This window comes from Sminthopsis crassicaudata, chromosome 4 (genome assembly GCF_048593235.1).
Source record: "Sminthopsis crassicaudata isolate SCR6 chromosome 4, ASM4859323v1, whole genome shotgun sequence".
In the NCBI taxonomy this organism is placed as follows: Eukaryota; Metazoa; Chordata; class Mammalia; order Dasyuromorphia; family Dasyuridae; genus Sminthopsis; species Sminthopsis crassicaudata.
Genome location: NC_133620.1, coordinates 117,931,229 through 117,943,689, shown reverse-complemented (window position 1 = coordinate 117,943,689; position 12,461 = coordinate 117,931,229).

The window sequence follows — 12,461 nt, the reverse complement described above, 5'->3', positions numbered from 1 at the left end:
ACAACCCATACCCAAGGTTTACCTATGTATCCCAGGATTGTAATTGCTGAATAACACCAGGATTCAGAACACCAAATGACTGGGGCCTTCAAGTACTGCCAGGGAAGAAAAGGAAGTAATAGTCCTAAAGGGGACTTGGCTGGTGGGAGCTCTGTGCTGTGTCTCTATGGGCTATTCTTTAAGAGCTGTATTTGCTGTTGACCCTGCCATTCTTCCTGAGGGTACAAGTAGAGCACCTCAAGCCAAATTTGATACTTGGAGGGCACCAAGGTAAAGGTAGTCCCACTTTTTCCTGGCATTCTAGGCAGAAGGAACAAAAATTCATCCTCGCCATACCTGTCCCCATTCCTGTTTGCATTGTGGCTATTTTAGTGGCCTCTTCGATTATTCTCTGAAACGTATAAAGTATAGAAAAGCCCATTGCTGGCACTTTAGGCAGGAGACAGGCATTAGATGTTGATGTGACTTGCACTTCCAAAGATAGTATCCTTGTTGCTGTGGAGTATTTTTTGGGTTTTTGTTTTTGGCCACTGGTAGCCCTGTTTCTGGCCCAGTTAACAGGAGATGAAGGCTGATGTCTGGTGATTCCTATGTTTCCCATTCAGGCACTGAAGAAATGCTTCCTGTTTCCTGAAAGTCTCCTTTTGCAAACATTTTTACCTGGAGGATGTTTTCTTGTTCTTTATCTCACTGCTCAGGGACACCCTGCCAAAGTTATCTGCCAAAGGCCGTTCTTAGAGGTTCTTGAAAACCCAAAGGTTTCAGAGGAGAAAATGAGGCTGGTGACCTTACATAGCCCTCCTTCACTCAAATCCAATTCACTGCATGTCATGACATCACCTCCTCCCTGATGTCATGATGGTCTTTGAGAATGAAGAACAAACAACAACCTTTGTGAGTAGGAGCTTCTTCACTGAGTATTGGGCAACACAGCTTCCTAGAGGTTTCCTTCCCTTCCCTTCTTGTTTCCTTCCCTCCTTTCCTTCTTTCCTTCCTTCCTTCCTTCCTTCCTTCCTTCCTTCCTTCCTTCCTTCCTTCCTTCCTTCCTTCCTTCCTTCGTCCCTCCCTCCCTCCCTCCCTTCCTTCCTTCCTTCCTTCTTTCCTTCCTTCCTTCCTTCCTTCCTTCCTTCCTTCCTTCCTTCCTTCCTTCTTTCCTTCCTTCCTTCCTTCCTTCCTTCCATCCCTCCCTTCTTCCTTCCTTCCTGTTCTATATCTGTCCTTTAGACCCAGATAGTTCTGGAGGAGAAAGTGAGGTTGGTGACCTTGCACAGCCCTCCTTCACTTAAATCCAACTCACTTACATGTTATGGCATCACTTCCCTGATGTCATGATCGTTTTGAAAACGAAGGACAAACAAGAAGATACTTAACATATTGAAGCTTTCTCAGGCAGGAAATTTGGCAAAAGAGACAGACCTGTCATATGTGGCAAGAGCATGGCGTTAAGTGGGATTCTTGGATGAAGATAGCATCAGACCTTCACACAAAAGCTACTGTTGCCTCTTCCAGTGCTCTTTAGGTATGTGGATGGCAACACCACAGTCCCAGTTGTGGCATGTACAAGGAGGGCTGAGGCACAAAGCTAATAGATACGCATTTTGGCTGGCAAAAATCTGGGAGTCAAAGTTTGTGATTGTTTTTAGAAGTTTTAGAAGCAAAAGCATGGAGTTAGGGTGGGAGAGATGAGTAATATGGATATTCTCCAGAGGGCACATGGCTTGGTCAGATTGAAAAGAGTCAATGAAACCATATCCAGAAGTATAGCAAGCATAAAGGTGTTCTTTCTTCTTTTTCTTCCTCCTCTTCCTCCTCCTCTTCCTCTTCTTCCTCCTCCTCCTCCTCCTTCTTCTTTCCTCCTTCTGCTCTTTGTCCTCCTTCTCCTAGGGAAAAGGAGACTCTATATCTACTGCTTTTGTCACTGGCACCCAACAATTTCTTGGGCATCCTCCTTGAGAGTGGTCACTTTTGTTTCCCTTTCTGTCTTTTTTTCTCAGCCGTTCAAGCCTTTCCCTCATATGCTTGCTTTCTTTCTGTGACCTCTTCTGGTACTGTTCTCTATGACCTGGATACCTCCTCCTCAGTACTATCCCCTTTCTCCTCTGACTAGTCCTCAGCTGATCCACTTTCTGACCATTTGGCTTCATCTTCTCATCCTCATAACTAAAACTATATCACAGACTATCTCTTACCCCAGAAATTAAAGACTAGAGGATGATAAGGACTAGGCTCCAGTTTCTGAAGCAGGAAGGTCAGACTTGCTAAAGGGTAATGCCTTTGTTGTTGTTGTTGTTGTTGCTGGAGTGATGACTACAAAATTAGAGGAAGATTCTCTGTGTACTAGATAGCAAAACAACAAAATCAGGTATTCTGTTCTGTGTTCTACTTCTCTCGGACTGATAAGCTTTCCCAGCCCTGAAGCATCCTTATCACTCTCAATGACCCAAAACCTCTCCAATTTTTCCTTAATCTGTGTGCTGGTAGACTTGAGGTAGTTGAGCTGCCCACAGATTTAGGATCTGGGCTCTTAGTTACTTTCTCCATCTCTTGTCCTTTAGCACCATGACATTACTGACCTACCTTACTTGCCCACCCACTCTTAGGAAACTTGGATCATATCAAAGCTACTATCCACAATTATTAGTTGAGCCAAGATCTAACTGACTCATTAGCCTCTCTTTGCCTTTGCCTTTAGGAAGCAGCTATAATCAATAGAAGGGCAATCAGTTTGCCTCTCATTCATTCACTGTTCAAGAACTTAATGCCTACTGTGAATGCACAAGGTTATTTTTTGTTTTGTTTTTTTGAGGCAATAGGTTAGGTTACTTGCTCAGGATCATATAACTAGCTAGTAAGTGTTTGAGACTAAATTTGAACTTAGGTCCTCCTGACTCTGGTCCAGCACTTGATCCAATGTACCACCTAGCTGTCCCTATTCTACTAATTCTAAGGATACAAAGACAAAACCAAAAATCCCTGCCCTTTGGGAATTTGCATTTGGATGCTCTGTTTCTCCTCCAGTTCTCTCATTCTAGAGCCATGGTCAGACTCTGCCATTGTGCCTGGAAGAGTTATGTCCCTTATGACCTCCATCCCATTAGATTATAAACTTCCAGAGGTGAGGGATTGTCTTTGCTTTTGATTTGTATCCCTGATATATATCAGTTCTTGGCACATAACATTTAATAAAATGCTTTTTCATTAATTTATTCATAGTGAATGCATAACAATGTATGTGCAAAGCAATTTCAAGAGGGAGAGACTGCTAATTACTGGGAGATGGAGAAAGGTCTGCCTGCAACTACCTCAGTGGTAGGTTGTGGATGTGTCTGAAATCCAGCTGGGAACTGAAAAGGACTACTGGCAGGCAAATTAAAATTCTGAAATAAAGGACAAATAAGAGGTTGAAAACTGGTGGTGAGGAGGGAGAAGAGACTTACTCAGCTCCTGTCTTTCCTGAACCTCAGCCCTTCTTGGGTTTTCATACCCCTAACCAGTTTAAAGTTTATTTGAAATGGGGAATGGGTTCTAGGAATGAGAATCTTGGTCCCTGGTCTCCATGGTTCAATGGGTGAAGGTAGGATCCAGTTCCTTCTGTGAGTGTATGCTGGGATGGTAATGAGATAGATGCTGTAAGGAAAAGAGAATCACTGTAGACAGGGTGAAACATGGAACCATAAGCTAAAGGATAGTTATTTGAGCTATCTGGACAAAGGGTAATGGAATTGAAGGAAGGAGAGAGGGTTCAGATCAGTGTTACTCTGGGGGACATTAAGCTCTCTCCCTCTTTCCCAGATTCCCATTGTCCTCTGTTGTACTACTGGCTTTCCTTAACTATAGAATCTTTCCCTCACCCCTAACCTCACCTCCCTAAACCTTGGTCTTTCAGGAGATAGGAGATAAAGTTAAACTTGGAATCTAATCATTTTAGGGTACTAGCTTCTGGAGAAAAAGGATTAAGTCTATTTATCTTTGGGACCATCCAAGCCTGTCAATTTCAGGAAAGGTAGGGGGGGGACCAAGCCTCTTTAGGGCTTGGTCCTTACTTATATCAAGGTGAAAGTCTGCCAAAAATGAAGGTTTGCCAAGAGCTTCTCAACAATCTGTCCAGTTGTCCCACTAGTTCCAGAAAGAAGAAATCATCTAGTTATAATCAAGCCCAGTAAAAAAAGAGAAATTGAGGCTCAGAGTGAGGGGAAAAAATTCAGAGGACCAGAGGAACAGCAAGAGGGATCTTTTTCTCCATGACTGTCTTTCTAACACCATCTTTATCCCTTTTCACTACTTTCTTTACCAGCCCCTAAGTCTTCTAGCTATGTCCTAAATTTCTCACCTTCAAATGTATGCCCCAAATAGCTGTACATCCCCATAAACACAGAGATGAATCGCTTCAAACTTAGTCTTTATGTAATGGAGGAAGAAACAGATGGGATAAAGTTAAAGAAAGGAACTTAACCAAGCTGAGGATGAGAGCTATCCTCAGGAGTGGAGCTAGAAAGTTTGGTGCCCAATGGCAAAGACCAGTGGTGGTTTAATCAACATTCTATTTTCTCTACTTTCTCTCTCCTTGTTACTGGTTGTTGTTTTAGAAAGCCACATATTAACATTATCTATATTCTATTGAATTTTTATATATTTTGTTAAATATTTCCCAATTGCATTTCAATCTGGTTCAGTTGGATTCAGGAGTCTTGAGGACCACAACTTGTGTAAAAGACCTAATTTCCAGAGCCTAACAACCTACTTCTGTGGCCTCTCAATCCCAAATTTTCACCTCTGTTTGATTGTGAGATCCAAGGAAGGAAAAAGTCTTTCTTTATTCAGAAGATCAGGGAAATTTTTGTGGATGAAATGTTATTTGAACTGGTCTTTCAAGGATTGGTAGAATTTTTTTTAATATAACTTTTTATTGACAGAACATATGCCTGGGTAATTTTTTTTTTACAGCATTATCCCTTGTACTCACTTCTGTTCTGAGTTTTCCCTTCGCTCCCTCCACTCCCTCCCCTAGATGGCAAGCAGTCTTATACATGTTAAATATGTTATACTATATCCTAGATACAATATATGTGTGCAGAACCGAACAGTTCTCTTATTGCACAGGGAGAATTGGATTCAGAAGGTAAAAATAACCTGGGAAGAAAAACAAAAATGCAAATAGTTTGCACTCATTTCCCAGTGTTCCTTCTCTGGGTGTAGCTGCTTCTGTCTATCATTGATCAATTGGAGCTGAATTAGATCTTCTCTTTGTCAAAGATATCCACTTCCATCAGAATACATCCTCATACAATATTGTTGTTGAAGTGTATAATGATCTCTTGGTTCTGTTCATTTCACTCAGCATCAGTTGATGTAAGTCTCTCCAAGCCTCTCTGTATTCATCCTGTTGGTCATTTCTTACAGAACAATAATATTCCATAACATTTATATACCATAATTTACCCAACAATTCTCCAATTGATGGGCATTGATCCATTTTCCAGTTTCTAGCCACCACAAAAAGGGCTGCCACAATAAAATTCCATCTTAAGGATTGGTAGAAATTAAAGAGAATTCCTTGAAGGAGTGGGAATTCCAAGAAAAGGGAATAATATGAACAAAGAAATGACAGGGCAGGAGAGACCAAGCCCAAGATTTATTTCTTCCACTTACTAGTCACTTATTAGTAACTATTGGTAAGCCAGTCATGACCTCCCTGAATTTTCTCATTTGTTAAATAGTGACAACATAAAAGAACAAGAGCAGGACACAACTAGAAATGTCCAACAACAAAGTATATACTTTACTTTGGTAGTTGTGAGGCTCAAATAAGAATGTATTATTGTTTTACAAATGTTTTCACAAATGTCACAAATTTCTAACACCATCTATTATTAGATTATTATTAATTATTGTCTATTAATATTGTCTACCTTGTAGAATGTAGATTTCTCCTCAACTGTCTCTTTCCTATTCACCTATAAGAGTAATAATGATAGTTAGCATGTGTATAGCACTTTACAAATATTAGGTGCTAGGACTATTCCCACTTTACAGAGAAGGAAACTAAGGAAAATAGAGATTAAGTGACCTTCAAGGAGTCACACAGCTAATAAGAGTCTGAGGCTAAATTTGAACACAGGTTTCTCTGATTTTAAGAGCACTCTGTTCACTGTGTCACCTATGTCTTCTTCCCCCTATGCACTCCTTTTCTTATATTATACTACTCTGTGTCTCCGTGCTATATCCCTGACCCTTCCTAAGGATCAAGGAACATTTCATTTCTATCTTTGTAGCCTCTGACATGGCACAGGTGCTATATACTCAGTAAGCCCTTAAAAGATGATTATTGAATTGAATTGAATCATATCAGAGAATTGCAGAATTTTTTAAAGTTGGAAGAGACCCCTTGAAAACATATCCCCAAATTTATGATTTCTGTCTCTTCAACATTTTTTTCTATTCAACCCCTTCTCTCTATTCCCTCTGCCACCATTTTAGTTCAGTGCCTTGTCATCTCTCACCTGGTCTATTGTAAGGACTTCCTACATCAGTCTGTCCTTCACATAATTTCTAAAGTTCAGTGATTTGTCTCCCCTTTACTCAGTAAACTCCAGTGGTTTTCTTTTTTTTTTTTTTTCTACTATCTCTAGAATTTCTACTATCTCTAGAATTTTTTTTTCTACTATCTCTAGAATAAAAAATAAACTCTAGCTTTTAAAGTTCTTGTTCTCACTCTATCTTTTCAGACCCATTATACCTTCTTGTCATCTTGCATTCTAATAGTCTAACTAAATTAGTCTTCTTGCTACTTCTCATGTATATAGTCTCTGAGTCTTTAAACTGGCCATACCTAGAATCTCTGTCTCACTGAATCCCTCACTGTCCTTAAGATATAGCTGAAGTACTACCTTCTATAAGAGCCTTCCTACATAATAACTTTCTTCATTCCTACAAATGCTAGTGAAGTCTCTCCCTTTCTATTTTGCATTTTTATTCTGTGCTTATATAAATATAATATAAATACATATATATACACACATACACAAATGTACACATATGTGTTTTATCCATTGTGCCAACTAGTTGTCCCTGCTGAAATTAAAAAAGCCTAGCTAAGTGTGAACAGGATCTATATATCTCCCAAATCAATCAAAGTCATTGATCCAGAGACTGAGTCACACTCTAAAGATAAATTAGTCCTGAATCAGGGAAGAAGATTTTGAGCATCTGTGTTCAAGAGATGGGAGCTAACAAGAAGCAAAGAGAAAATTCTGTTGTGGTAGAGAAAGGAGATAAGAAGCAAGTCCTTGACTTTTTGGGCATCATAGAAAGAAAAATGTGGAATAAGAGAAGTCACATGAAAAGAGTGGTTTTTAGAGGATGTACTAAAAGGAGCACTGACCCTGGAGTTAAAATCTGGCCTCAGACACTTATTAACTGTATGACTTGGGGCAAGTCACTTAATCTTGATTGCCTCAAAAATAACAACAAAAAATTGGTTCTTTTGCCAACTTCTTCTGATGCATTTCTAACCACAGATGCTAGAATACACTCTATTATTTTGTTACCCAATATTTTTAGTAAACTGAAATTTTCCCAAGCCACAAAGAGGCCAGAGGTTAACTAGAAGATACAAATATGAGGTTAATTATTGAACCTAACTTTTCTGTAAGTGTTAGGAATTTTTCTCCTAACTGAGAATTCAGAAGGATTATGGCTGAACTCAGAATTTTTCATCTAAAATAAATATCCTAAAACTGAAGAGAAGGAAACTAAGTAGGATTGTTGTTTCAGTGTGAAGGATTCCAAGGAGATTAATGGTGAGATCAAGTAGCAGCTTCCTTGGCCAAGCAAAGATGGGACCTGGAAGAAGCTCAAGCTGCTGCTCATACTTGATTCTTGAGAAAGTGGCAAGAATACATTTATCAGGAATACATTACATTTTCTCCTAGCTTTAAATTGAACTAATCATTATAACATGGTACTACTTAAATATATTGAGAACATATACAAAAATTATTGCAAGATGTTTTGGAAAAGAGGGTGCTAGCAGCTGGGAAGTGATCAGGGAAGGTTTCATGTAAAAGGAGGCCCTTGAGCTGGAATTAATCCTTTTTCCACTTGACAACACTTCAAATACTTGAAGGCAGTTGTCATATTTCCCACTTAACAGCAGCCCTTCTCTTTTCCAGATTAAATATCCCTAATTCTTTTCATTAATCCTGATATAACATAGATTTAAGGGAAGTTAGGAAGAAAGGAGAGTTTTTTGGGGAAAAATTAGTTCATTTTTGGACATAGAAACTTTAAAATGTGTAGTGGATATCCAGTTAGAGATATGTAATAGGCAGTTGGCCATGCTTCTGTGAAGGTCAGCAAAGAAGTTAGGGCTGGGTAATTAGATTTAAGAATCATCAACATAAAAATGATAATTTAATCTGTGAAAGTTTATGAGACCACCGAGTGAAATTGTATAGAAGAAGAAAAGAAGGCTCAGGACAGAGCCCTCTGGAAAACCCACCTTTAGTGATAATATTCTGGATGAGGATTCAGCAAAGGAGTCTGAAGTGTCTGAGAAGGAGCAATCAGATATGTAGGAGACAGTGGTATCCTAAAAATGTAGAAAGGAGAGAGTTTTAAGTGTGTCATACAAGACTGAATATAATACTCCAAATAGAATCTTACTAGGGCAAAGTACAAGACAACCATTTCCTTAATTCTAGAAGTTCTAGAGCAGTTAGAGTTTGTTCAGACATTGAAGGTCATCTACTATATCTTGGATCATCTCAGGTCATGTTGACTTTTGTCCTATCACTGGACTTTGAGGACTTTGGAAGAGAGAGTGAGGCTGATGACTGAGCAACCCTGTCTCACTTAAATCCAATTCACTCAAGAGTCAAGACATCAACCTAATGATATCATTAGTCCTCTTTAAAATTGAAGGACGAAGAACAACAACAACCTTTCTTTGCACTTCCCAAATCACATGAAGTTTTTTTGGCTGCCACGTCCCACTGCTGATTCATAGAGATTGACTAGATCTTTTTCCCAAGTTGGCCACTTCCAAAAATTCATTTTTATATTACTCGTTAATGAGTCCATCATTTCTTTTTTTTCATAAGATGGGAATTTGTTTTGCTTGACTATAGCACAGAAGTATCATATAGACATAAGTTATTGTTTCTTTCCTCCCTCCTTTCTTTCAGAAGCATGGAGGCAAACCAGGGCTTATTTTCATTTTTATGGCTTATATTCCCCTATTCTAATTCTGTATGACTATTGTCATACCTGATAACTGTCTGTGGTGCTACAGTATTATTCTTGGGACAAACAGCTGCTTTGAACTCTCCCATCCTCAAGAATCCCCTCAAATCTCTTGAAATTCTAAGGGTATGAGTATATCTTTCCATCTCTTTTTCCTGTGTCTTCTGAAATTACTTGGCATTCTCTATGTGTGTATATCTGTGCTTGTGTGTGGGTTATTTAGATATAATATATAAAATATATCTATGTATATATGTATATGTGTATGTGTATGTATGTTTGTCCTTTGTTTCAAAGGGGATCAATGACATTACTGGGTGATACCTTAATTCTCAAGTGAATTGGGTTTAAGTGAGGCAGAGTTGTACAGTCTCCAGCCTCACTCTCTTCCAGAGTGATCAGAGTCCATTGGCAGTACAAAAGTCAGGACAACTGGCAATGGCCCAAGATACAGTGCATGACCTTGGTGTCTTTGGTGTCTGATCAAGCTAGAATTAACCTAACATACCATACTAGTACCTAATAAGACACCTTCCTTACATACAGAGGGGTAATAAATGATTGTCAAAGTAGGTGAACTGTTATTCTGAAAGTCTATACCAGCAGAGCACAAGATCTGACAGATTCTATGAAACTGAGACATCTCCAAAGTACAGTCTGAATAAGAATTGTATGTCTGTCATCTGAGGACTAGCCTAGCTAATTTCAGAGTAGTTCACCAGATGCTTGGTAATGGATATTTTTGGCTGCAGAAACTCAAGGCTTAAAGGGATTTCAATCTACATTGGTGGATCGCCCACCTCTGATGACATCACATGTCATTCAGAGCTAGAGGGGATCTTGGAAGTCATCTAATTATTCAACCTTGAGACCTAGGAAGGTGAAGAGATGCTTAAAGTTAAAGTTGGTAGTGAGTGGCAGATCAATGATTTGAACCCAGATCCTTGGTCAACATCAGAGAAGCATTTTTTTTGGGGAGGGGGAGCAAGGCATTTGGTATTAAATGACTTGTCCAAGATCCTACAGCTAGTGAGTGTTAAGCATCTGAGACCGGATTTGAAGGAGATTATCCTTATTCCAGAATGAGTGCTCTATCCACTGCACCATCCAACTGCCCCAGAGAAGCCTTTTTGAGATGAATGAGATTCGAAGTATGAAAACAACTAAACTGAATAGATTTGATAACCAGATACTTGTAACCAAATACTGTCATCTTGAAATGTGATATCAATATATTAATACACTGCAATAAAAAACCATGGCCACAAAGTAAATTATATCAGCAAAAAGCTGACTGCTTGGTTAAATAAAAAGCAAGTCACAGAGTTCAAGTTGCCACTTCCAATAGCATCAGAATGAACTTATTGTGCTACAATGTAGACCAACCACAAAAATAATAATCATGGCTAGTATTTATATAACATCTTAAGATTTGAAACATGCTTTATAAATATTATTTCACTTGATCCACATAATAACCTCGTCAGCTGGTGTTATTATTATCCTCACTTTGCAAATATTAAGTGTCTTGCTCAGGGTCCCACACCTAGAAAGTATCTGAGGATAGATTTGAACTCAAATCTAAGCTCAAACTAAACAGATTCAGGAAATCCAATATTACTAATGACCAGAGTTTTGAGATGAAATCACAAAGGGAGCCTTCAGCTTTTTAGAGTTCAGGAGAATGACTGATCTCAGTCTCACCAGAGAGCTCACTCTTTTGGGTCTATCCTAGTCATCAGAGCCCATAGTCACTGCCTACCCATCTAGCTTCCTGCATCTTTTATCTTAGGACCTTTGACTAAAGATCATTGATTACTTCCACCATCTGGGGTGGACTGTGCTGGGGAAGACAAGGTCATTGATGGTAGGTGGAATGTGATGTGTGAGGTTTGCTGGAGCTAACTCTCTAACAGACTTGCTGGAGTTAATTGTTGACTCTGAGTGTCAGCATTCATACCTCATAAATTGGCAATCAGGGATACATCAGGACTTTATTTATCTAAGCTTAAGAAAGTGTTAATTATGCATATTAAATGTAAAAGTGTATTCAAATATTTCCCATCAACTCTCCTCACACACCCCCATGCCCACTCCTGGTTTTACCAACATGACTCTGTGTGGCTTTGTAAACCTTCCTGGAATTCAATAAGAATACAATAGAGAACTCAGGGAATGAAGTCATCACAGGGCAGAAGGCAAATAATAACTGATATTTATATAGCATTTTAAAGTTTGCAAAATGCTTTAATCTAGTAACCATTTGAACTGAACAACATCCTATTTGTTCATCTTTGGGAATTGAAGTAATTTCCATTATGTGATATGGAAATGAGAATGGAACTTTCCTACCCTTTACTAAGTAAATTGAATAAAGTAACTAAGAGTACATATATTAATTAAATAAAAGCAATTTGAGCAAAACTATGAAGTCTTGCTTTTACTTAGAGAATATTTTCTTAAGTTTCAGCCACACTTTAACAAAAAGCTTTCAGTACTTTAGTGATCCAAATTAGATTAAAATATAATTGGGAAATATTTAACAAAACAAATACAAATATGATAAATCATAGATGATATTACTTTTTAAAACTAAGTCAATATGCAGTCCACAGGAATCCTTATATATGGATTAGCATGTCTGCTCCCTTCTCCTCCTCCCCTCTAACCTCAAGAAGTAAATGAAGAAACCCTGGGTAACCTCTCACCAGAGACTGTGTCCAAATTCAATACCCTTTTCAATGTACCATAATGCCTTCAAGAGCCTGATCTCTACCATATGCATTTGAATTATAGAAGCAATTTCTTTATAATGAGATACACAGCTTTTTAACATAGGCCATTCATTGGAGTTTGGGAGCATTTCATTGAAGTAAATTTTTTGTAGTTGTAATGGGATCTTACTTATATTAATAATACTAATAACAAGGGTTTATGTGTATTCAGGGATAGGGTATGATGGGAGGCTATTTCTCATCCTGTTGTAAATTCATTCCATTATTTTCTTGTGAGTTTAATTAGCCATCTCAGGAGGCATACACAATTGCTAAATTATGCTAAAGAAGTCAGCTGAAAATTTTAAAACAAAATCTGGTTAAGCAAGTGTTACTTTATTTTTCCAGTTACAAATCCTTTTTTTTAAAATTTTATGATTTTTTGACAGTATATATGCATGAGTAATTTTTTTATAACATTATCCCTTGTATTCATTTTTCCAA